At 44.7% G+C, this 21,755-nt stretch overlaps 1 protein-coding gene across 2 annotated transcripts in view; it reads left to right on the top strand.

Moving 5' to 3' along the window:
- DGKG (diacylglycerol kinase gamma) overlaps positions 1–7,113 on the top strand; it is a 184,309-nt gene extending 177,196 nt beyond the window's left edge. The window contains exon 26 of one of the 2 annotated variants that reach the window (XR_005080209.2): positions 5,963–7,113. The gene's annotated coding sequence lies outside the window, so the exon portion shown is untranslated. The remainder of the gene's footprint in view (positions 1–5,962) is intronic. The other variant, XR_008390203.1, reaches the window with a different exon arrangement.
- The last annotated feature ends 14,642 nt before the right edge of the window (positions 7,114–21,755 follow it).

The raw sequence follows: 21,755 nt of genomic DNA on the forward strand, positions 1-21,755 counted from the left end.
GAAAGCTCAAAAAACAGAGAGGAATTTTCCTCATGGGCATCTCTGTGGGAAACCAGACACAAAACCAAAGGTTTTTGGAAATTAGCTGCTTAACTTACAGGATTCCACTGTAGCTATCACTTCATTCTTTACATCCACGGTGCAGGATGGCAAGCAGAGCCCTGCAGCCTTTCCTGCGAACTAAACTCCCTTAGGTAGAACCCACAGTAAACCTATGTTATCCTGAAATTTGTGGATGCAGTGGCAGGTGCACTACAGCAAGGCCTCAGAGTTTGCAATTAAGCCTTTAAGTCTCCCAGGGGTCAGGATACACTGCAAATAGAAGACACCATTTAATTGGATGCTCAATGCAGCTTCTAGAGAAGTAATCAGAAAACGTGGAGGACTACTCTAAAGAGGTCAAATCAGGAAAATGCAATTTGGAAGTAAAGAGGATAACATCAAACCCAGAATCTAATGTGTAGTAGGTAATAAGTAAATATTTGTTCAATGAAGTAATAGTTACAGTGAATATAGTGGGTATCTGTCCTTCTACCCTGGAATGGATAAAGGGAGGGGGGTGGGGGGAGTGGAGATGAAAGCTTTTTAACTAACAAGTCAGGAACTTGAAACCACAGGATGTAGAGGGAGCTCATGGGGGCCTTTAACTACCCAGACATCTGTTGAGTGATGGATACAGCTAAATATGGATCATCAAAGGGCTTTCTAGGTCACATGGAGGGCAGCTTCATGATTCAGAAAATATGAAATTCAACTTGGACAGAAAGACAGAAATGTTTGCATTCTACTTCTTAGAGATCAAGTCAGAATTGACAAAGAATAAAAAACAGCACGGAGGCGGAGCTACAACATAGTAAGATCCGAATAATAAGATACAGACTCGTGAGATGAAAAGAGATAGAAAACTGGATTTTTTTTAGCAGGTTTATTTGGGCAAGGGAGATGAGGATGGACACTCTGGTCCAAAAATGGTAGAAAGGACTGAGAAAACTATTTTTTAAGCTTAAAGTTGAGTTAATGGTAAAATGAAAATGCCCAGGCATTGATGAAATTATTACTAAATAACAACTGTGATTTATTGTCCAGTCCAAAGACTATTATTACTTTTATGAGCACGTCTAAACTTCACAAGAACCTGATGAAGTTGTTGCTGCGTGGTTCCCCTTCTGACAAATGAGGAAACAGAACCAGGGCCAACCTCAGGCAGCCGATCCAGGATTTAGATCTGTCACCATCAGCCTTCAAAGTCCATGTTCATGCATGCAGTGCCATCACCGATTCCTCTGAGCTGCAAGTACGGTGACGGGGATTTACCCAAACCAGCCCCCTGTACACGACTTAGTTCCCCTTCAGACTGAAAATCCAAGACTCTCTCCTTCCACAGAGCAGAAGTGGCAAATACCATTCATCCGCACATACAGGTACGCTGAGGAGGAGCAGATCCGGGCAGCAGAAGGCGCACGCACAGTTTACCCCCCTTTGTATTAAGTCTTCTCTCCAAGGCACCGGCTTGGCCATATCCTAAGACATTACCCAGAGAATAGACGGCCAGCAATAGACACCTGCTGACGAACTCTACCAGACCAGAGTATTCACATAATATAAAAGGTCACATTAAAAGATACACAGACTATGTTAAAGATCAGGAGCAGTGAAATGAGGTCAGGTAGTCACACATCCAATTTAGTAACTGGTATCTAAAGATGGAATGGAAATTCAAAGTGCCCTTTTAAAAATCTGTTAGATCAATCATAATCTGGGGTAATAAGACTGCTTCTAACATAATGCAAAAAAAAAATGAACTTTTTCCTTTCCAAAAAAGTTTTTTTTAATGAAATCTTACTAAGAATTACAAGATGAGGGATAATAAAATGGTCATTTCTTTTTACTTTAGTTCAAAAGGAAAGGAATTTATAAACCTCACAATATAAGTGTCAGTCCAGAAAAGTCCAGAAAAGTAGCATTTTCTGCTGAAGGATGAGACAACAGTATTTTCAAAGTTATGAATGAATTTATTTTTTGTCCTTTTTTTAAAAAAGAAAACTGGTACCAATTGGTTACCAGAAAATGGCATGATCTTCAAGAAAAGAAGAAAATTACTGGTGAATATTTCCTCTCTCCCCAACATTCTTGAGGTAAAAGGATTAAGAACTAGATTTTTTAGCTTAGAGAACCGAACATTCATGGAGGGTTTTAATAATAGAGGGTGTCACTGAATTGTTATTTAGGGTTTGCTATCATCAGACTCTGCTATTATCAGGCATTAAGGTAATAATAATAAACCTAAGAGGATTAAGCAATTTCCACCTCCCATCCCCTCTCTGTCAGCCTTTTAAAGCTTCCCATCCCCCACTCCCCAGTTAAATATACTTCCTGGAATTAGAACATCTGGGAATAATTTTTTTATTATGAAAATGTTTAAACATACGGAAAGCTAGAGCCATGAGTATAATGTGTTATCATTTTGCCATATTTGTTTTATCTTTTCTTTCACCAAAATATTTTGACATGAATTACAGATGCCATGACATGCGTCTCACACCAAAATATCACACGTCCATCATTATGGGGGACCCTCTCTAAAGAGTTAAAGTGTGTGTGTGCCCTCCATGTTTCTGGAGAGGGATTTCAGCGTGTTGTGTATACATGAGCTCAGTCATTTCTCAACCGACTGAATCATTTATAAAAGAAAGAGGAACCTAAGGAAGGTTTGGCTGTATTCAAAATATTCAAAATGTTCCTGATTGATCTGGAAAGAGGAAGATAAACAGCACGTTGACTAAATTCTCAAAAGACACTAAGTTGGGAAGTGCTACAAGCACTAATGTTGCCAGAAAATGCAAAGCACTTGAAGGAGTTAGAAATTTACCTGAACGATGCATGTTATTTTTGAAATAAAAATCGTTTAAAGCATTAGCAGTTACAAAAAGACTGGAAACAGTGTTATTTGGGGCAGGCCAAACAGTGAAACCTCATATCTGTGTGTTCATTTAATCATATAAAAGATCGTTATCACTGTTGCCCCCATATGTGAAGAATATGAAACTAGACTGAGGGAGGGGTGGGCTGCTGAGATGTGCACACAGATCCTCTCCTCCACTAGGGCGTAATAGAACTGGAAGTGTGTCAACCCCCGGGAGAACGTCTGGCTCACTTACGCGGGGTGAGATTTTATTTTCAATAGGCAAAGTATTAGGGAGGCAGGTATCGTTGCACTTGTTCTGTGTTTAGCTGCTGTGGCCAGGGCAAGCTGACTGCAGATGTTCTGGACAAGACAGAGGGCAAGGTGTCGGTTGGTTTGCTTGCAAATTCTGCTGACTCGGTGATTCTGCCAAACAAAAGGGAAGCAGGTAAATGAGTGACTGCAGTTTCCAGAATATTCAACCTGTCTTCTGTTCAAGAACAACCTAGCTGATGGCAACAAATGGAAACCATGGCCTGATTCCCAGCCTGTGGCTGGCAGATCTGAGCACCCATCTGGCTTCCCACACATAAGGAGGAAAAGCTTTCTTAACCATGTTTCCCAGTGCACATCTGCATACCCTGACTCATTAAATACCCCACCCCAGCCTCCCTTCCCCCACAGCATGGCATCATAAGATCACGCATCACCCTCCCCTTCTTGACGTTGCTGCCATGAGGATGAACGTCTTTGTTAATTAACATGGAAATGAAAATTGTTTTCACCATCCTGAGAGTAGGAACTTGTTTTCTTCCCAAAGCGCCCCCTCTTTGGAAGAGCACAATCTCTTCTGAGCTCCCTCCTCCAGCCTAACCCTTGGCCCTGAAGCCCAGGATCTGCTGATGGGCGTGAAAACACATGAGCTCACTGGAGCTTATGTAAGAGCTGCTGGCAGCCCTTCCAGGGAGATGGATGGCGGCCGGGGCTCAGTACACTCACATTGCCTTGCCTGGGCAATAAGATTTCTCTTTTCTCTACCCCCTCGGAACAGAGAGGCTCACTTGTACTGCTGTGCCTTAGTCATTTGTAGCAGGGAGTCGAGAAAGCACAGCATTCCCTCCTAAATCCCAGTGATTCAACCTAGCACAGCTTCCTGATGGGAGAAAATAAGCCTTCAAAAGACCAAATTCACTTGCACATGTTGAGCCCCCTTTATAATGGCACTGCCCCTTGTCTCAGCTCTTTGGATCACCCCAGAGGAGCAATGAGAGAAATAAAATGGGACCCGAGGACAGAAGCCTCCTTGATATTTCGGAGGACTCCAGCTCAAATGTGCCTTCTGAGATATTTGTGAACAGGGTCTAGGGCAGAGAAAGATGAAACAGACGAAAATTCCCATCTTCCTTCCAAAGGAAAAGTAAAGGCAGGTCATCTGCAGGAAGTCGATCCTGCCTTTCCAGCCTCCATTTTCTTGAAGGCAGAAAGAAACTTTTGGGGACTGTACTCAGGAAACTGAAAAGAAGTGAAAAGACAGAGGAAATGAGGGAGGGCCAGGCTCTCAAGAGGAGAGGGAAGGTTGCAGGTGAGGATTTGGTTTTCCTCCATCCACTGGGGTGATGGGAGGCCCCACAAGGCCCTCTGCAGTAAGGCTCTTCTCCGCTGCCTCAGTCACTCCAGACCTGGGCAGCTGGAGCCAGCGCCAGTGAAGATCGGGGTGTGAGTCTGTGCCTGTTCTCACTGTCCTTCCTGAGCTTCACAGACCGAGACCCAGGGGCACTTCCTGCCTGCACAGCATCAGGTCGGAAAGTGCACTCCTCACCCTCTGCTCAGCCCTGCACGGCTTCTCCCGTGGGGCCAGCTCTGCTTCCCATCCTAACACCAATTAGCAACAGACACTCAGGCAAGTCATACTATATCTCAGTTTTCCTACATGTAAAATGGGGCTGGAGAAGATGATTAATGCAACTATTATTTACTCAGTAGTAAGTATTTTGTTGTTAAATAATGTCTGTTTACCAGGCACTGTCCCCTAAATGCACATGGTTCAATGCAGTCCTCTTACTTCTCCATCTTTTCCCATCGCAGCTGCTCTTCTCAGCCTCCACCCACCACGGTGCCTGCTTCTTTCACTTTTTCTCCTTTTATTCTCATGATGGTTCTCTCCCTGCCCCCTATGATTCTATTTTTAGAGTGTTCACACATAAAATTAGAGCATTAAGGGATCTTAAGGGAACATCTGCCCACTTTGTTATCTCGAGGCAAGTCTGTGCTTAAAAGGTCCAAGAAAGATCAGAGGACCTTGTTCACAGCCCAGTTCCAGGATTCACTCGAGTGTCTCACAAATTCTCTCTTCAACAAATTATCCATGATGTCTAACTCAAACCCCTCTGTCCAATACTACTCTTTTTTTTCTTTACCTCTGAGTCATATCTCAGGCATAAAGTACCTTCATTGGGAAGTTTAACCCAAATGACATAGTTGAACATCCAGATCATAAGGAAGTTAGTTTCCATGTACAAACAGCAGAATCAGAAACCAAGAAGAGACAGAGGCCATAGAAGTTAAGAGGATTTACTTTCTGTAAAATCAACCAAAACAGAACAAGTAAGCGTAACTCAGCCAGACTCACAATTCTGATACAACTATTTCAATTAACATGAAAAGTCTATTGAGCAGGGAGTTCTGGAATCACAGGCCACTCTTGTCGGAAAGGCCCTTCTTTAGACGGTGGGTCTAACCTTGCACACAGCGTTGGTATCCAGCATAGCCTAATTATCTGCGCTCTGACCATTGTGGTTGAAAAACAAATGGTAGTCATTCAGCATTGTTTCCCTTGTCACCGTGTACAGAATTCCCTTCCAAAGCCATTCTCCCAGACCCTTGGGCCAGGTCTACACTTGGGTAGTGCCTGACAGTCCAGATATTGCCCTTTTTGATCTGTGGGAACTGGCCAAGGCAGCTTCCAATCTTGACAGAGGCTTTGTGTCTAGTGACTAAGTCACCTCGCAAGGAGGCAGATTTCAAAACATGCAGCATTTTATTTATTTATTCCTTCCCTAGATAGCAAGAGGCAGGAGACTGAACGGAAAAGAAGAGGATCCTACAGCAAGTTGCTGACCCAGCTAACGGCACAGCTGCCCTCTTCCGTAGAATGGGAGAAAGAACCTTTTGTGCCTCTCTGTAGCGTTGTCCTCAATGCTCGGCAGATATCTCAGAGAAGTTGTTATTGCTAGCAAGTAATCATAATTCCAAGAAGCCACCAGCAAAGGGGGTTCTTATGGATGCTTTTCTTTCTGAAGAAAACAAGTAAGACCCCACTATCTTGGAAGAGTCTGACAAATGTTCCCTAGAGGCTGCTGAGGAAGGGAGCCATTCCACATTCCCTTGTGGTATGAGGAATGGAGGAACCTTCCTGGGAAACAAGAGCAACAGGAGGAGTAGGCTATAGCCTGGCTCAGCCACGTGACCTTGGGCATGTCCTTTAGCCTTGTGAGATCTCTTTCTTGATCTACCAAACAAGAAGGCTCTAAAGACCTTCCCACTTCAGTGACCTTGCTTTCACCCAGGGCAAATGCTGCGTCCATCGGAGAGATGGCAGGGTCCTCATTCTCGTGGGTCTCCCCCACCCCGCTGACCTAGGAGGGCTACTGCCAGCCCTTCTGCTGAGAATCGATCTTCCCTCTTGAGGACTGATCATGCTCAGAAATCAATGGCTTTGTGGAGGCCATCATGAAAGAAACACTACAGGGAACCTCTTTGATAAGCCCTCCTCCTATACACACACTTGCATACACAAATACAGACACACACACTCAACTCCTAAAGTGTGAGCATTTTCCATTCTATGTGTGAAATCTATTTTACCCTTTGTAACTGCCAGTGTGTTTGGAGGGAATTCAATCCCACTAATGGAAAAGCACTGCTTCCTTTTAGGGAACTTAGCTAACCCTCAGTGTTTGGGGGTGACCCTGGACAGAAGGTGAAGCTACAGGTTGTAACACACCTCCACTGCGGCCCATAAATGTAGGCTCTACCAGCCGAGACTGAGGCAGTAACTAGTTAGCACAGTGCCGGGGTCCTTCCCTTTTTGCTCGTCCACCTCCACTGCCTCCCCACCCATAGATATGTTGTTCCGTAATGGTTGCCTTCTCCAGCCTGCCCATCTGCCTGCATAGAGTGCCGTGGACTCGTTCTGTAATGCACTGTGTATATGTCTGTCCTGACTAGTTTTACTGCAAATAAAAATGACAGCAGATGGCTGACCTCTGACTTCCTGGTGGGTTCTTTTCATGCCATTGCTTGAGAGATCCAGACTGTCTGATCTGCCACAGCGCGCTGAATACATGCACGCTCCTCTAGACTGTTCCGAACCTTTCCACAGTTACCCACTGCCAGGGAGGTGCCACTGATATTCCAGAACTGGGAGGAATTGAAACTCTCCATTGCCACTTTCCTAGTGTTGAACCAAGGAGAAAGGAGGCCAAAAATCGTAGTAAATAAGCCCTTGCTAAACACTGTATAGATACATATACACATATATATGTCCATATATTCTCACTGACATTTGAAAACTCGCCTGTGAAGTAGTTAGCATCTTATAGGTGAGGAAACAAAGGCTCAGACATGATAATTAACTTGCTCAACAAGGTATACAATCAGTGACTCAGTTCTGTCTCATACTCCAACATGTATGCTCTCTCCTCTAAACTAGTGCTTCTCCAAACATGACCCATGGACTGCTTACATCGGAAACATCTGAGGTCCAGCCCTGACCGGTGTGGTTCAGTGGATTGGACATCATCCCACAAACCAAAGTGTCACCAGTTCAATTACCAGTCAGGGCACATGCCTGGGTTGCTGGCCATGTCCCGAGGGTGGGGGCGTGCAAGAAGCAACCCACTGATATTTTTCTCTCGTATCTCTCCCTCTCTTTCTCCTTCCCTTCCCCTCTCTCCAAAAATAAATAAATAAAATATTTGGGGTGGGGTTGGGGAGATACACCTGAGGTCCAGATGCCTAGGCCCCACTCAGAACTCCTAAATCAGGATCTCTGAGAGTGGGACCCTGCTGTCTGATATTTTATGTTCATGAAAAGTTTGAGAACCACTGCACGCACCACACCGGAGGGCAGGGACGCTGGAGGACAGGGTCAAGCTGGAGCTTTAGAACAGCTCAGAAACTGGAGCCTGTCGAAGAGCAACCTGAAACAGAAGAGGCCGGGAGAGGATACTGGTCTGGAATGAAAGAGCAAATGGAAAGTGAAGCCGTGGACTTTACATCACAGTTGGCTGGCCCCTCTCCCCAAAATTTAGACTCCAGGAACAAGTCTATTATCTGGCCTCAGGCTGATGCTTCCCCCCCACCCCCCACCCCGAGCCTAGCAGTCAAGGTCACACCTGGGTGGGGCTAGACAAGGAGGTGTGGGCTCCACACAGCTGCCTCAGGGACTGGGGCCTGCAAGGGGGCAGCAGCCCTGGGAGGATGAGGCCACGGGTGCTCTGCAGCTGCTTGCAGGCTCCTGCCGCCTTTTCAGCTCCTGCCTTCCTGCCCTGCCTGGCCAGTCCCCAGGGTGTGAAGAGCCACTTTTGTTGTCTCTTCAGCAATTCCTGCCTTAATTGACCGCCTAGGTTCCAAAAGCCCTGGAACCCAGGCACTACACCCTCAGTCTTCTCCACACCCCTACTCTCACCCTCCAGGCTGGGCAAGGACGCTGCCTCAGGGATCCTAACCAAACTGTTACTCACTCCTACCCATTCCCTCCCCCTCCCACCTGGGTCTGCTGAGTTCTATTTTGTGCCTCGGTCTAGGTGGAGGTTTCTGAAATGGAGGTTGTGATGTCTGAGGTGGGGCACTGTGAGACAGAAACATAATTGCCACTCAGGGGCAGGACAAAATACTGGAAATAGCTCAGCTGCCCACTCCACTGGGGAGCTTCAGCGACACTAACTATACGTGAAAAATATTTTCCTCAAGAAAATGGCTTTTCTGCAGTCAAGAAAAAAATTTTAAATCTCCCACACCAAATTTAATATAACCAAATTTGCAAAAACACTAACATTATAAATCCAGAAAGTAGTTTATGATACAGAATTCTTACAGTAACAATGTTTTTGGAAGTCTGTAGCTAAGGAAAGCAGTGCTTCAACAAGGAGGATCCTGGGCCATTCAAGAACAAAGGCCTCTGGCAGTTGTGTTTGCATTTTAAACACTAGCAAAGAGTAAGCCATTTGCTGTAGCATTTACAAGACTTTCTGACACACAGGGCTTGGTGCTGCTCCTTCCCCAACCTAACAGGTTACTGTGTGTCCTTAAAAGTAACAAAACTGCCTTTGTTTTTCAATGTTCTTTCCCTCCTACTTTCCATTAAACTGGACTATCAATCATTACAGAAATATTTCCAAATCTAAAACCCTAAAGCTATTCACAGGGAACGGAAAGTCAAAGGCAGGAAAAATGGGGAGGGAAATAGATCAGAGAGAAAGATCAGAGAGATCGGAGCAGATAACCGGGGTCTCTGAACTGGAGGGATCCCAGAGAACAGTTGGCCTGACCTCTCGGCCGACTGCCCTGCACTGCACCTGTGTGTGCACAGTCACCTCTGCTCAAAGACCTGCTGATGGGCAGACCACCACCTTCCCAAGGAGCCTGTTTGGGATCAGTTCTCTGAGCCTGAGATCAGCTCCTATTGCACTCAAATCTGCCTGTCATTAACTCCCATCGTTGAGCCCTGACTTGGCCACTAGCAAGACAAAATAAAATCTCACCTCTCTTCTGCAAGACAGCTTTTAGATATTTAGAAACAGCTACCTTGTTCTAAGGATTATTTTTATTCCCTCCAGACTAAACATCCTCTAAATCCTTCAGTCGTCTCTGATATGTCATGCCTCTCAGACCATGACCTATTCTTGCAACTTTCTCTGGAAAAAGGACAGTTTGCTAAGGTCCCTCTTAAAGTGCGATTCCCAGAACCAAACGCAGCACAGTGCCCCAGAAACAGGGGGACAAGTGCAGAGCCACATCCTTTCCTCTGGATGTCACATTAGCTTTCTTTGGCAACTTGTCACCCTGCTAATTCATCCTGCTTTCACAGCCAAACATCTAGCTCCTGATGAATACTAATAACTACCATGGGTATGGTGCTTCACAGATCACAGAGTCCTTTCAGAAACGTGATCTCACTCTTCACAACAGTCTGCTGAGGTTAATTAAAGATGAAGAAACTAAGGTTTTTTTCCAATGCCACATGCCCAGGCCTGAAGCCCTGAGGCTGTGAGTTCAAATCCATTCTCTTCCAAACACACACGTTGTCATTTCACTTGCAGCTCTGTTAAAGGCCAAGAAGGTTTCCCTAGCTCCATTCATTAGTGGTTATTCAAAATCTTTTCATTTTAATGTTCCATTTTATCTTGTTAATTTCTGCCTATCCTTTAACCTGTCTGGATCTTCTTGACTGCCATGTCTGCCACCACTTATACTAAAGGGGACACACTGGGGCAGAGAGACAAAGCAGAGGAGGATGAAGTACCAAACTGGGGGTGGGGGGTACCTGGGAAGGAAGCATCTCAGAAAAAAGGGGCCCCAAGTGTGGTGTGGCGGGTGCCTGTTGAAGAGGGGGTCAAGAGCCCAGGTGCCGGCCCCGTCCACCTGGGCTGGTCTGTCACCCTAGACAAGAGTCTCGGTCGCTCAGAGCTCCACTTTCCAAGGACAGGGCATCTGAGCAGGACCAGTCAATTTCTAAGACCTTCCCCCATTTTATGAATCAGATTAGAAAAGACCTTATTGTTAATTCAATGGTTCATCTTCTCTTTCAATCCAATGAAGTTATTGTACATTAGACTTCATTCAAAATATTTCACTTGACTTTTTTCTACAAAACTTCTTTCTAGAAAGAAGAGCAAAGATGGCTATGGGGCCATGGCAATCACCAACATTTATTTTATCTGAATGTCAGCTCCATTTTCGTTGCTGTTGTTATTGTTGTTTTGAGCTGGGAAGTTAGGGAAAGGATTACAAAACTCCCTCTCGAGAAGCAGGATTGCAACAACTATCTCACAAAAACTAAGGAATCCTCAAGGGGGGCTGAACAGGAGGCTCAATTTATCATTTCCCCTGTAATCAATATAAAATTATTATATTAATGAAATACCTAACAGTTTTTTATACTAAGTCTTCAAAATCCAGAAAAGATTTGCCAAGCAAGCAAGGGAGGGAGACATACAAGTTCACATACCTAGTCAGTATAAGGAAGAGCTTGGCTTTGAACCTCTGTCTATCTGATGATAAAATGCATCACTTCGTGTATCATGCTGCCTCCTAAACTTCAGGAAGCATTACAAAAAGAGCATGGTCTTTAGTCCCAGAAAGACTTGGGTTTGAATTTCAGCCAGGTGACCAGTGATGGGGAGGTCACTACGTAGGTTATTAGAGCCATTTTGTACTATTACCTTACCTCTCCTGGCCCTCATTTCCTCATCTGCAAAATGGGGACTATGATGATGACATGTATCTTGTGAACATTAGACTTTTATAAATAGTAGTTTCCTTTCCTTGTCTAATAAAACGGAAAAAAACATGCTTATCTGGCCACAGTTTAATCATGCAGCAGCTTTGACCCTATTTAGGGAGGGAAAAGTAATGAAAAGCAAAACAAAATTGAGAAAGGGAGCCAGCTCCTACCATCTGCCTCTTTGTATATTCTTTTAAAAGCTCCACAAAATGCAGGTCTAGCCAGGGCAGCCCATACAACGTTATGGAACCGGTGCCCAGGCAGGTAGATGCCTACACACTGCACTTTCTTCTGACCTTTGCCCCTCAGGGATTCTAGCAGTTAAGCCTCTGCCCCAAACCCAGTAGAATCCACCTTGGCTATTTGGAGAGCCTGAGAGGCCAGACTCTAAGAACCACTCCTGGTGCCGCAGCCCAGGTGGAGAAGGGGCCCAGTAAACACACAGTGTGTCATGAGGCCTGAGTCCTAGCTGGCGTTTGAACCGTGGTGAAGAAAACAGCTCCTTTTATGCAAGATCCTCATGTGAGCTTGGGAAGAAGGACAGATGGGGGTTGCAAAACTGCCATTGTCTTAATCAGAAAGTATTTATCAAAATTAAACACTCTGTCCCGGCGTATTTCCTACCCCTCACCCTCCCTCGCACATTCTCTCCAGACTCGCCCACCTTTACTGGGGCAGTCCCTCTGCCGCCGGGTCCTCCTCCTGCTCTGCCCCCACCAGTCCCGCTCCTCCCCATCTTCACTTGCCAATAGGCCTTCCCTCTCTCAGCCCTGCCACCACCGTGACCAACATACTCACACCACACACACACGCACACACCCCACCACCATACATACCTTATCCATCTTCCTCTGCCTACCTCATTTCTACCACCACCGTGATCCATACAGACACAGTCACAACACACATATACACACCACCACACCCTCACACCCACATTCACCACCACCCTCACTTACCTCATACACACATACACACCCCCCACACACCACACCCCCACACCACATACACATACTCCCCCCTCCACAGAGGCACATACATGTGGCACATCCCACAGCCTGCTACACCACACACCTCCCACTGGTCCCCCACCCGTGCACACACCCAACACACAAACAGAATTATTACCCACCTCAGAACATCTGATCTCCTGGACTCTGAAGACTTACCTTTTTTCACCTGGATTAGAGTCACTCATATACAAACATCTCTTATCGCCCCTAACTTGACTGTGAGCCCCTTGAGGACAGAATCTGCTTCTGTTTTTATTTCTGTAACCTGCACAATGCTTGGGAGATGGTTGGGGCTCAGTCATTATTTCCAAGTGAATGGAATGTGAATTCCCAATGACTCAGTCAATCCAGATGGGTCCATAGGACCTAAATGAAAGGATCAGGGAAACCAATCACACCCGCCCTGCGCTGGCCTGGCCCTGGGGGCTGAGGACTGCCGTCTCTGGTGGCTGGTCCTGCCTGATCCTGCTCCACTGCCTCGGTTTCATTCCAAGGGAAATATTTGTTCTGTGAGCAAATAAAATGAGAATATGTACTAATCTGCTGCAAAGATACACAGAGCTGCCTTCAGCCTGATGCTTAGCTCTCTGAGGGCACTTCAAAGAACAGTGAGAATAAAATGTCCACATGGAAGCAGGAAAAGTGTAACTCTTTCCTTCCCGGAGAAGAGGGGAAATGAAGACCGGATGACAAGTTCCCCCTTGAACCTTTCTGAATAAAACCTCCTGTGGGCCTGTCAGGACCCCAGATGTGATAGGTGATGACAAGAGTCTCTTTCGTATCTTTCTACAGATCCAGAAGGGCCACACCTGTGCTTTGAAAACACACTGACACACACTCACACCAGCAACCTTTACTTTATGTCCATGGTTAACTCACTACTGGAGAAGCCTATCGCCCAGAAATGTGTGTGAACTGAATCAAGCTTTCTTATCTCCAATCCCACAGCAGGTAGCCTTCTGCCCATTACAGGCCAGGGATCTGTGTGCTTACATTTTAACAAACATGCTAAATGGTTGGAGAAATCAGTGGGACCAAAATTCCTAGTGGCAGAAAATTAGGAAGAGATCTTTGTATTTTGTTTGCTTCCTACTGAGGAATTCTTAGAAGTTCAGAACCTTCCATAATAAGCTGACATCCGATACAGTTGTTTCCGAATACAGCTTCAAGTTTGATTGCAGGGTTTGGAAGCGTCTGACCGAGGAATGCAATGTTGCAGTGTTCCCTCAGCCCAGCCCTGTCCCTGCCTACCGTCCAGAACAGGAAACAACACTACATGGAACTAGCAGATATGGAAATCCAGTGTGTGCGAATTAAACCATTTATTAAATGCCTGAAGAGAGACCACTTCAGACCCCCACCGTGCTTTCTGAAAATGTAAGCTGGGACTCTTCCTTCGTTTCCATGTTCTCTTAACAGTGCGTCTTCTGGGTTGAGCCGTCCTGAACAGGCACGCCTGTTTAGAATTCTGGGTCAAGAACAAGTCTTTGCTACTCCATACAGCAATCCTAGCTGCCATTTACTCACTCTTACTTGGTATTTGAATCCTCTAAAAAAAAACTGCAGTTAAAAAATACTGGTGTCATCATCTACCTCATTTTAAAACTGGAGATTCTGAGGCTCAGAGAGGCCAAGTAACTCACCCAAGAAAGCCCAGCTAGAATCAGAATTCTGACTCGCTGACTGTGAAGCTCCTTTCCAGGGGGACTACTTCACGAGGGGAGCCAGCCTACGCAGAAGCCATCTCTGCTATATTACTACTTTGTTATTCAAAGTACCTGCTATTCTCTACCTTATTAGATCCTCTATTTTTTTAACACATGCATTGTAATTTAAAAGCCACACAATATTAACGCAATCAATTCAAAAGACTTTTGAAACCTGTTTCCTTTGAAAATGAATTGTCTTTTAGATTCCCCCATTACAAAGCAGAATTACAAGACCTCTCTGATGTGTTTACAACACCCCTGTGCTCTGAGTGTTATTGCCTCTCCCAGGAGCCAGATGGATGCTGGAGCAATCCTTCCTTTGTCTGACAGCTGTCACTCACAGTGGGAAGGGGGCAGTTGACAGGGCCCTCATCTGAAACGGGCAGCAAAGTCCGGCCAGATCTCCAACAGCCACGTCTATATGAACACACCCCGAGGTGCACGTGCGCACGCACATGAAGCTGTTCATAGTAGTGCTGCTTTTTTTTTATTTAGTTATTTTTCAAGTACAGTTTTTGTCTATTTCTCCCATCCCAGCCCCCCCCCGTGCTCCCCACCTCAGAAAAATGGTAAACAGCCTAAGACCCAACAGAAGAAAAACGATAAAACAATTAACTAAATGATGTTATAGCCATAAGAAGGCATATCAGTCAAACCTTAAAAATGTAGTTTATGAAGAGCGTTTAATGCACTGGGGACATGGTGATAATATAATGCTATACACAATGCAAAGTTGCATATTAAAAAATACACCATATTTTTCCGACTATAAGATGCATTCCCCCCCAAATTTGGGAGGGAAAAGAGGCTGCGGTGTCTTGTAGTACGAATGCAGCGTACCTGGCTTGCTAGTGGGGAGGGGCGGCAGCCTATGTTATTTATGTTATTAAATATTTTAACGCATTTTTTGCTTCAAATTTTTTTTTCCTATTTTCGTCCTCTAAAACCTAGGTGTGTCTCATATTCCGGTGTGTCTTACAGTCCAAAAAATTCAGTATCTCCATTATGTAAAACAGCTAAGAAAAAAGAGAGGAAATATGTTTAAATGTTAACAGTAATCATTTCTAGAATTATAGGTGCTTATTAGTTTGTTTTTAATTTCTTTTTGTATTTTCCCAATTGTACACAATGGGTATATAATGATTTTATGATTTGAAATATGTTTAAAACTTTGCAAAGATGAAATTCCCAGTTTGGGTGAATTAAGAATAATAAAAAATTAACAAAAACAATTTTGGAAAAGTTGTAGGAAAAAAACAAGTGATACTGTTAAATATCTGAAAAGTTTCTGATTATAATTAGGCCATAAAGTTAAAAATTTTTTTGAAGTATCATGATAGATACACACGTCTGCCAGTGGAAAGAACAATTTCTACTTCAGATCCTACTCTCTTACAAGGAATAATGTGACAAGTCTTGTAAAATAAATGTAACAGTCTACAGGATTCTGTTACTTGTCAGCCCTAGATCTGGGCTCAAAATGGCTTGAACGGACCTCTAACATTCACGGTCAAGCGTGAGGAAGAGCTTTTGGAAGAAATCTCAGGTGGAGGTGGAAAGGAGGCAGGGGGGGAGCTAACACAAGCTTCCTCCCCAGCCATGTGTGAGCTTAGTCACTTACTCCCTGAGGGCGTATAGAACTTGGTTCTCTTTGCTCTACACAAGTTTTGAGAGGTGAAAAGCAGGACTTGCTGGGTTGATTCCAATCATTTTGAGGCGCTCAGAGTGCCAGTAGCCCCTAGACAGCTGTCCCCATTCTTTCTATGGACCCAATCATGTTTATTTGCACTTCAGAGTGTTCAGGGCCAATACAAAGAGGGGGCTGACACATACTTTTTTTGACACCCCCTTCTCTCCATCCAGAATCTGCACTCTTTTCCTCTCATCTCTGTACTCTGATGTACTGCAAGCCACCCGTCATACCCATGAAATTTGTCTTCCCCAAAATACCCCTTTCCACCCTTCACTCCCCTACTCCAGAACTTACCTTGGCTTCCTCTTGCTCAAGGACTTAGCAAAATTCCTCAAATTTCCGAACACAGTTTACTCTTCCAAACTCACCTTCCTCCGCCCTACACCAACCCCCACAGCCCATCCTCCCCACCCTCCACCCCAGCACCAGCCCAGCCCTCCCTGGCCTGCCAGCTGCACTTCGGGGACACTCATTAGTCCCATCAGTTGGAAAGAATCGTCCCTGCACTGAGAGACAATACTGGTGTTTCGTCCAAATTATTCTCAAAGATGCAATTTTCTCAATGTTCACTTTTCTCCCATGAACTTTCGTTAAACTTTGGCCTCAGCAGCTTTGCCTATCTCTAGTGAGAGCTCACGGATGGCAAAGGATAAAATCGTGGAAGAGCCGCAGCACCAGCCCATCACATGTCTTCAACAGCTTGTTCATTTCACAGACATGTGCTCACGGTTGCAGTTTTATATGCACACACAAAACAAATGATCATTTCCTTCTAATAAATTGTTCTTGGTTTACGTGATAGAATTGCGTACTACATGCTTTTGATAGTCTTTTTAAAAACATCTCGGTGGTCTACCAAGAAAACTATGATTGCTGCTCTGACCGGTGTGGCTCAGTTGGTTGGGTGTCATCCTGCAGAGGGAAAGGCCACTGGTTCGATTCCTGGTCAGTCCCCAGTTGCAGAGCCCATGAGAGGCTGCCGATTGAAGAATGTGTTTTTCTCATATCAGTATTTCTCTCCCTCTCTCTAAAAGTACATAAATAAATAAAATCTTTTTTAAAAAGAAAATGATGGCTTCTGTGAGGCAGGACGCCAGGATGACTTTGCGAACCACTCTTCAGACACAGTACACCCCTCTTCCCCAACACACACTCGTGTGATCTCCACATCCTGTTCTCCGACAAAGACTGCCCGGCACTCTCCCCTCCCACAGCACGTAGGTCTTTCTGCCCTCTGTCCTGAGAGCCAACAGAACTCCTTTAGCTCCTTCAGAAACCAATGAAGAAGCGAGAAATAGAGAATACTAGAATCTCTAGTATTCTAGAGAATACTAGACTTCAGAGAAAATTAGTTAAGAAAAAAACACTAAGTGAAATCTACAAGAGGAAAATATCTCATTGAGAAGCAAGATGTTGGGAACTCTTTAATTTATCCCAGGGGATATTGGAAAGGTCATTAGTGGTCATGAAATGTTAGCAGCAAATGCCTCAACTCATACAGAGAAAAGGGGAGGGAGCAAGGTGTATTATGTTTATACTTTCTTCTAGACACTCCACTAGATGATTTTTAAATATTCTATTATTTCTCCTCAGAAACCTTAAAATTCCTATCTTACAAATGATGAAACAGGCTCAAAGAGATCAAATTTGCTCAAATTCACCCACTTAACAAGTGGCAGAGCCAAGATGGAAACCTACACTGCCCACACCCACTAGGAACTCACGTACACACTCACTGAGTTGTCAAAGAACTTTGTGAGGCAGGAGTTGTTACACCCATTTTTCAGAGAGGAGACTGATGAGCAGAGAAGTGAAATGACCAGGACCAACCATCACAGGGGAGTGATGTAGCTGAGACATGAGATGGAGCTTTGGCTCCATGTTCACACAAGGGAGAGCAGGTGTAACTCAGTAACTGTGAGAGAAGGCAGTGAAGCTGGAAAGCAAGGGGTGTGGTCTAACCCACAAAAGATCTTTGAATAAATAAGGAGCTTCTTCCAGACATACGTCTGTATAGCTATTACCATATCACCATATGGATTACTTCATTACCGTTCACATTTACAAGGAGTGCACATAGGTGTAAATGAATTCTACCTACATTCCAGCCAGGAATGTGTGGGTTGGAAAGGGTAAGACACAGATTCTGTAATGAAAAATTACACCGTGTCATTGAAATCAGTTTTAACACATAAGGAAGAAGAGGAAAAGGAAGGCCTTATTTAGCTCTTACATTCCAAGGTGGCTGAGACAGCCCTGTCTGAACAGGCCCTGAGGTCAGTTTCCAGGTTCAAGATGAACATTCCTAAGTGGGAAGGTCCAGATGAAACCCAGATAAATATACAAAGCAATTAAGCTTTGGAGAAAGGAGCAAGAAAAGTAACGAAAGATTTCAAAGGTGGTTCAAGTCAAACGGCATGTGAAATTCTCCTAACCAAGATGCTACCTGGTGAAGAAAATTTCTCAGTCATCAAGCCAAAATGTTGATCTTTCTTGGCTGCCTAAAGGAAACCCTCCAAGGCACTGAGGTCTATCTGAGCGAGCTACCACATTTAGGAGCACCAGGCAGGGAAGAGGAGAAATAGAGTGGTTTTTTCAACCTGTTCAAGATTACCAGCCCAGAGGATAAGGGGGGCACCTGTAGGGGAGGGTATAGGCAGAATGAGTCGGTGAGGAGGCTGAGCCCCACCTGCTGCACAGGCCTGCATTTCTGAAATGAAATGTGAGATTTGGGAATTTTGGTGCGGTACGAACACCTTTGAGGTGCAGGGAGCTGAGATAAGGCTGTAGGGTCCCACCAGGCTCCACGCCACTCCAAACCTGGCTGAAACGAAGCTCGGTATCCCAGGGTCCAGGTATTGCTGACGAGGAAGTGAAGCCTTCCCTTGGTGTGACCCCCGACCAACTGCAGAGGCTGGATAACTAGCTCCTATTCCTCTCCCACCACGTGGGCAGGCAGAAGCTGGGCATACATAAACACAAATCCACAAAAAGAAGGTAACCCAGCTCCCTGCTTTCTCAAGTAGCATGTTTTGCTGTGCAGTAGAAATTACTTGCTCATTCACACATCTGTTCATCCTTTGGTGGCCATCAGCTAAGTGCCAGCTGCTGTGTTTGGGGATGGGTAATTGAGACCAGCATCCAAGAGGGCGCCTGTTAGAGGAATTTGTCCTGTGGGCAAACACAGACATATGAACAATGTGATGTATGCTCTAATCAAGGGCATCATAGGCATATTATGTTGGAAGCCCTTCTGTGTCCTTTGGTTAGTAGTTTTTAAACACCTATGAGATGTACCCCATGGTTCCAAAATGTGAATGATCACTCCTCTGATGACTGAATAAGACCCCAGACCTGTCACCCACACCCCACTTAGTCTTGTCTCCTCCTGGCCTAATATTCCAGAGTTGAGCCACACAGGAACAACTGCCAGTCCCTGGCCATTCCAGTTGCTGCCACGCCTCCGTGTGTTTGTGAATGCTGTTCCCTCTGCCTAGGAGGCCTTTCCCTCCTTGCTGTGCCCATTGAAGTCCTAGTAACTAATCATTCTAGGCTGGCCCCTGTCAAGTGCCTTCCTTGACCCTACCAGGAACTACTCATTGCTCCTTCATGTGTACTCCCAGAACCCATTTATAGATCTCTATTATGGCACCTGTAAACACTGTATTATTGCTATTTGTTCCTGTGCCTTTCACCCACCTCCCACCAGGCTGGGAGCTCTCCTGGGACAAGCCTTACACTGAGTACACCAGCCAGTCAACAAATGTTTATGGAAGTGGAAATGGAATGTACTGCTGTGTAAACTCCTATGTGTCTGTCTTACCTTGCTAATGGCCTATTAAAAGTGACAGCCCTCCCTGGCCAGGTAGCTCAGTTGGTTAGAGCATCGTCCCAATATGCCAAGATTGTAGGTTCAATTCCTGGTCAGGGCACATATGAGAATCAACCAATGAATGAATAAATGAGTAGAACAACAAATTAATATTTCTCTCTCTCTCTACTCCCTTTCTCCTCTCTCTTTCTCTAAAATAATTTTTTAATTTTAAATAAAATAAGTAAATAAATAAAAGTGATAGCCTCATCCAACAGGAGGAAAGAGACATTCACATCCCACAGCCAAACTCTCTCATCCACCTAGTGTTGACGGTAGGGGCAGGGGGCAGAAATATTGTATAAGAAACGCCAATTTGCGGGGGGTTTTAAGGTTGTAATGCATATGCTTAAATGTGATTGTCTAGGCAATAGAAAACATCTAGAATGATACACAGTAGTTAATAGTGCACGTTTCTGGAGATTGGAGACAGGCTAGGAAGTGATGTGGGGATTTTACCTTCCATTCAACACCTTTCTGTGATATTGAGATTTTTGATCTGAGTCTCTGTTGCTTTTCAAATAAATGAGACATGAAAATGAATACTGTAACTATACCTTTAAAAAACAATCAAATTAGATTGATGTTTCCCAAAAGATACATACTGGAGTCTCACTAGAATGTTCATAGCAATGTCATTAATAATAGCAAAAACTGGAAACTGCCCTAATGTCCATTAACAGTAAAATGGATAAGTCAGTTGTAACATATTCATACCATGGGATGCTATACAGCAAAGAGAATGAATACGGCAAAGAGGTAGAGAGAGAGATGGCTACACACTACAAATAGGTGACTCTTCCAAATGTAATGTTGAAGAAAAGAAGCCAGAGACAAAAGGGTAGACTATAGGACTCCATGTATATAGTGTACAAAAGCAAGCAAAATCGATCTGTGATGTTAGAAACCAAGACGGGGCTCCCCTTTTGAGGAATGGGAGGAGGTATTAGGGACTAGAAGAGGGCTTGAGAGGGTCTTTTGGAGGGGAGAACTGATAATGTTTTAAAATCTGGACAATAGACATACAGAGGTGCTTGCTTTGTGCAAATTCATCAAATTCCACACTTACAATTTGTGTACTTTTCCATTAGGCATGTTAAACTTCCATAAAAAATAAACAAACTCAAAATAGGCCACAACTGAGATGCCCGAGCATTCCCTTACATTAAACAGATAATCCCTGTGAGAGTCAGATGCTGACCTTCTAGCTGCCCAGATACCCAGCCCTGGGACAGTGGTGAGAGATGGGAGCTAAACTGCGGTCCCTAATGGTGAGCAGCCCCTGCGTCCTTCCCTGAGGCACAGCCTGTGTGCAGAGAGGAACGGACAGAAGACCTGAGAACACCTCTGCTGTGCTTTCCAGGATGGGGTGGTGTTCTCATAGTTTGCATTTTTATTTTTTTTATTTTTTAAAAGATTTCATTTATTTTTAGAGAAAGGAGAAGGCAAGGAGAAAGAGAGGGAGAGAAATATCAATGTGTGGTTGCCTCTTGTGTGTAACCAAATGGGGATCTGGCCTGCAACCCAAGCATGTGCCCTGACCGGGAATCAAACCAGTGACCCTTTGGTTTGCAGGCCGGCACTCAATCCACTGAGCTACACCAGCCAGGGCATAGTTTGCATTTTTAGCCATGTAGTTTGGCTTCTTAATGGGAAAGAATTCAGAGAAGTGTGAGGAGCAGGGACAAGAAAAGGTTTTCAGGTGGGCTCTGGTTTAAATGGAAGCTGAGTTATGCCCCGGAGGTAAGGTCCCAGAGGCAGATGATCAGTAAGAATCATGGTGTAGGCAGGGCAGAAGAGGCCATCTACATGCTTGTAAACACTGCTTGGCTTCAAGGGGCAATAGAAGGGGCGATTGAAGTCCGAAGCCATGTGATGAAATCCACTGATGGAACATTTCACCTGCGGACTCTATTACCAGCTGGCCATGGCTGAGCTTCTCTTTCTCTAACTCAAGATAAATACAGTTTCCCCCATAGGTCTTATGGAGCTGAAGCAGGGTGGGGGTTTACAAACTCAGTCAAGAGCTGAAAGAACTGCCCTCTTTACCACTGCTCTTTA

Source organism: Artibeus jamaicensis, unplaced genomic scaffold (genome assembly GCF_021234435.1).
Source record: "Artibeus jamaicensis isolate MK-2021 breed Jamaican fruit bat unplaced genomic scaffold, CSHL_Jam_final scaffold_474, whole genome shotgun sequence".
In the NCBI taxonomy this organism is placed as follows: Eukaryota; Metazoa; Chordata; class Mammalia; order Chiroptera; family Phyllostomidae; genus Artibeus; species Artibeus jamaicensis.